Source organism: Macrosteles quadrilineatus, unplaced genomic scaffold (assembly GCF_028750875.1).
Source record: "Macrosteles quadrilineatus isolate MER2022 unplaced genomic scaffold, UCM_ALF_1.0 Scaffold_1__1_contigs__length_201487025, whole genome shotgun sequence".
Classification (NCBI taxonomy): domain Eukaryota; kingdom Metazoa; phylum Arthropoda; class Insecta; order Hemiptera; family Cicadellidae; genus Macrosteles; species Macrosteles quadrilineatus.
This window is the reverse complement of record NW_026542594.1, coordinates 194,629,170-194,633,696: the sequence shown is the minus strand read 5'-3', so window position 1 is coordinate 194,633,696 and position 4,527 is coordinate 194,629,170.

Here is a 4,527-nt window from a genome sequence, read left to right as displayed (position 1 = left end):
TCTTCAAAAAATCTGTATGTGAGATAACTGTTTTACCTTGTAATTTATTAGACTAAATTTGGAAAGAAACTGTGTACACGTATATTTTCAAAAGTATTGTTCTTGAGAGTCTTTTTTTCTACAAATAAAATAAAGGCAATAAATGCTAGGTTAGTCTAACCATTAGGACGCAAGCACTGCATGAAATTTTACGAAGATTTATTTAGGTTCACACTGACAACACAATATTCTTAAATATCTAGTAGGATTAGGTAAGGTTATTTTTTATTTTTTTACAATTATTTTGGCTATGTTCTGTAGTAAAATGAATAAAATAATTCATTCATACAGGGTGAATAAAAAGTCCAGACCCTCCCCCCCCCCCCTCTAAAATTTTTCCAAGTAAATATACAGAGACATCCTTTTGGTTTGTTTTTGTAAACACTTCAAAATGAGGTGTCACTTGATGGGGGTTTACATTGAACAAATTTTAGTTGCCCCCCAAATCCCCCCTTGTGAGGGGACACTCAAACATTTTAAACGTAAACCCCCATTAGTGACACTTCGTTTTGAAGTGTTTACAAAAGCTTAGAGAATGGTGTAAACCAGAGTTCGCTATCTCTTCTCTATCCAAAATGGTAGCCAATTTTACCATTACAAACCAATTTTACCATTGGTTTTCCACAAAATTTGGCGGGCTACCATTTTGGATAGAGAAGAGATAGCGACCTCTAGTTTTCACCATTCTTTAAGTTTTTGTAAACACTTCAAAATGTGGGTCGCTTGAAAGGGGTTTACATTTAAAATATTTGAGTTGCCCCCCCGAATTCCCCCTTTTGGGGAGCCACTCAAAAATTTCAAAATCATAAAATGAAACTTCCTGCTAAGATTGCACGACCACCAAAGGGATATCTCTGTATACTTGGAAAAATATTAGAGGGGGGGTTGTGTTGACTTTTTATTCACCTGTATACCAAGTTAAAACACCTATATGGCTTATAATGTTTTTAACAAATCAAACCAGCAACCTACAGATTTGAAGGCGCTCCCTAACCACACGGTGACACGTTTGCCAACCCAAGGCATACAATTATTTGAGCATACAATCATTATGTTTATTACTTATTTGTCAGTGTAAAGAAACTTGAAACCGCAAGAACAGTCGCAATAAAATGATAGCGTGAAAACCAGGAAAGGAATGGAGGCAGTATCACTGTACGTGTGTGTGTAGTGACGTTGCCATGACAACCGCCAAGGGTGGATAATCCCCCACCTCTCTCCCCACCACTTCTTCCCCCCACCACCGTACGGCAACATTGTACTCTTTATGTTCGCCACTCGTCCATATTTCCTAACTTAACAGTTATTACACTCTCACCCCCGTCGCAAACACACACACACGCGCACACACACGCTGACTCAGTTGATGCCTTAATCCTGGAGGCAGTAACAATGTGATTGAGCCGAGGGTTATATTTTCTTAATATAGACTTCCTTTGGAATATTTGGCAATTATACTCCCCTTTAGGGGAAATTATAGAGGGGCATTATTATTAGGGGGTGCATGTTATTTGAACACGCACTGTTTCAATTTAATGTAATTGTTTGTTTTATGGTGATAATTAACTGTATTTGTTGTAATACTTTGTGATTTTGTTAATTGGAAAGTGGACCTATAAATCTGGGACGAATATATTGGTCGTTTTAAAGATTTCAGAAGTTGTTTCGAACTATTTCGTATGATTATGAGTGATGTCGGTAACACAGAAATCTCAATAAAAAGACACACAACAGCAAGTCACCCTTGATTGCTATTACCACTGAGCACATGTGCTATTAAACTGAGACCTCAGTTCCCGTTATTGGGGTTCTACTGAATGTAGCATACTAATAGTTGTCCCCCACAAAAAAAAAACGCTATGTTTTGCACTAAGCACTTGAGAAACTATTATCTCGAATGCAGCAAACTGCCACTTTGAGCACCATTTACTCGCATAACCATTCTCTTTAGTGGATCTACCTCATCAATAAGCAATTAACTCTTATTCGAGCACCATATGTTGCACAATATCTGCAAAATAACATGTTCCAAGGGAAACTGTGGAACAGTTCGATCGTGCACATTTATTACCACTGAACTACACAGTAACAGTTGCACTGTGACTACTGTTTCACGTGTAAATATTCCTATTTTCATCCAATTGCACAGGCCTTGCTCAGGTCTCAATTACCTTACACTGGGTTTGTCGCTAACAAGTGGATTTGGCGCCGCCTCACAATTATAATGAGTTAGTGGTTGGATGTCGCGGTGTTAGTTAGTGGACAATTACAATATATACAGAGAATGTGTGGACAATTAGACGTGACGTGGTCAATAATGGGGCAATAAGTCTGGGAGATACCATCTCTGCTACTGTGCGTCTGCTGGAAGATTGCCTACGCATCGTATGCTGAGTTCAGTGTAGAATGGTCTTTGGTGAGGAGGATCCGGCACGGTAGGACCAAAATGCCTTTGGTGAATTTACCTGAAGGTCCGCTAGGATACTTTATAAATAGGTTGTGTTCTTTCAAATGGAGTTTGTTCATGTTTTCTATGACCATTTCAATTAATGATTCCAGTAATAAATCAATTAATTTGTTGATTAAGAGCACAGATTAGTTATATTAGTGAAAAATTGGGATCATTGGGGTGAAAATGAGAAAAGGGTAAAATAAAGAAGAGAACGCAAAAAAATCTATTGTAAAGTGTGTGTTTTTTTTTAAGTAGGTAGGCAAAAAGTTTTGAAAATGTGATTATGACAAAAAATAGTAAACGTTTTAGTTGTGTGAATGTGAGATATAAATAAAGAATGGACATAACAAAACTTAGAATTTTGAGTAGTCCCAAGTATGTTCAACCTGTTACAATTTGAACAACACAGCAAAACGCCTTAGTGAAAAATATGGGTTGTGGTAAAGGAGGGTGAGGGAAAGGTAGACGAAAATACAGCTAAACCTCAAAGGCTGTATCATATGTCAACCAAACAAGTATGTCTTAAGAGTTTTGCGAATTAACAGAGATGACATCAAATAGAAGGAGCAAGGCAAAAGTTCTTAACTTACCCCAGGTACATTCATTTGCCAACGCAATTGAACACAACAAATGCACTGATATTGTGATAGCAAGAGAGGGGGGGAGGCGTGAAGAGTAAATATGGCGGCAGGTGAGAGTGTAATTGGTGTGCGAACTCGCCCACAGACAGCGCTGTCCGCGGTTGATCTATTGGACTGGCCGCTGACTTAGTGTCCAGTGTCCAGGGTATAGCGATGCTGGCTGCGATACAAACACGCCTTGACCATCACCTGGGTCAATCTGTGGCTGCCAGCTGTAGAAAACTCTGTTGGGACTTTCATAGAAATCTCATATGAAGTTTGTCAGATGAAGGCATCATTGAGCAAAGACGTCACAATTCTTTTCTACTGCAGTTTTTGGAATTGAGTCGTAGTGTGGTGCAAGAAGGTTGCAGGTTTGTCAATGATTGGCCTTTGATTGTTCTTCCCAGTGGATTATCCAGCTTTTATAGTATGAAACAAAATTGTTTACAAAATTGCTCACCACCTCAAGAGTAGTTTTCTGAAAATTATATCTCTTTGCCTACTTTAGATTTAGGATTTCAACAACTTGAATTATATTCTGTAACTGGATGAAGTAGCCAAAAGATTTATACAAAGTGTTGAATCACCAATACTGTACTACAAACTTTTATACAGAGTAAGAATGGGTTTGTCTGGAATGAGAATGAATTAACATTTTAGCCACAAAAAACCCTTGTCCGTAAACAAAAGAATTATTAAATTTTGTTTAATTATGTAGGTGTTTAGAATATGCAATCTGCTAAACAGATTCCTTAAATAGGAAAGTAAAGGCTGAATGGTAAAAAAACAAATAGGCCTACTTTATAAGGTGCATAGAAAAGTTTCGTAAGGGCTTTCGCGGGTTATGATTTGCACTGCAAACTGAAAATTTCATGGTTTCCTTATATAAGATGATAGTAATTCAACACAAAATGTTGGTTATTCTTTTCCTTCCGAATAGAAGAACAAGCAACAAGAGATAAACAAATGTACGAAAAAAGCCTTGTTCATGTGAGATTTTACTGTCAATAAAATTAAATGGGCAAACTTTGTGTGATTTTAGTAGCATGTCAAAAGTTGAGTTTGATCCTACTACAGCCCTTCAATAGCTGTAACAAGCCTCACCACACGCTACACTCTTGACAATTGTCCAAGGTAGAATGTATTAGATCCTTCAATCGTCTTGGCCAATTGTAATTCAACGCAATCCTAGGGCTTAAAAAATACGTCCTCCAATAAAGCTTGGGTAAAATTAAAAAGAATCAATGATAAAAAAAATCAAAGCTTTGCTAGTGTGATTTATTCTTGATCAAAATAGAACAATTCAGCGCCATTTGAGTCTAGAGGTTTGTCGATCCACCCACAGATCACGCTGCGATAGATATTGATGTAGAGTCTTGTTGAGGTGCCGATATCCAGGTCTCCAATGAGTTA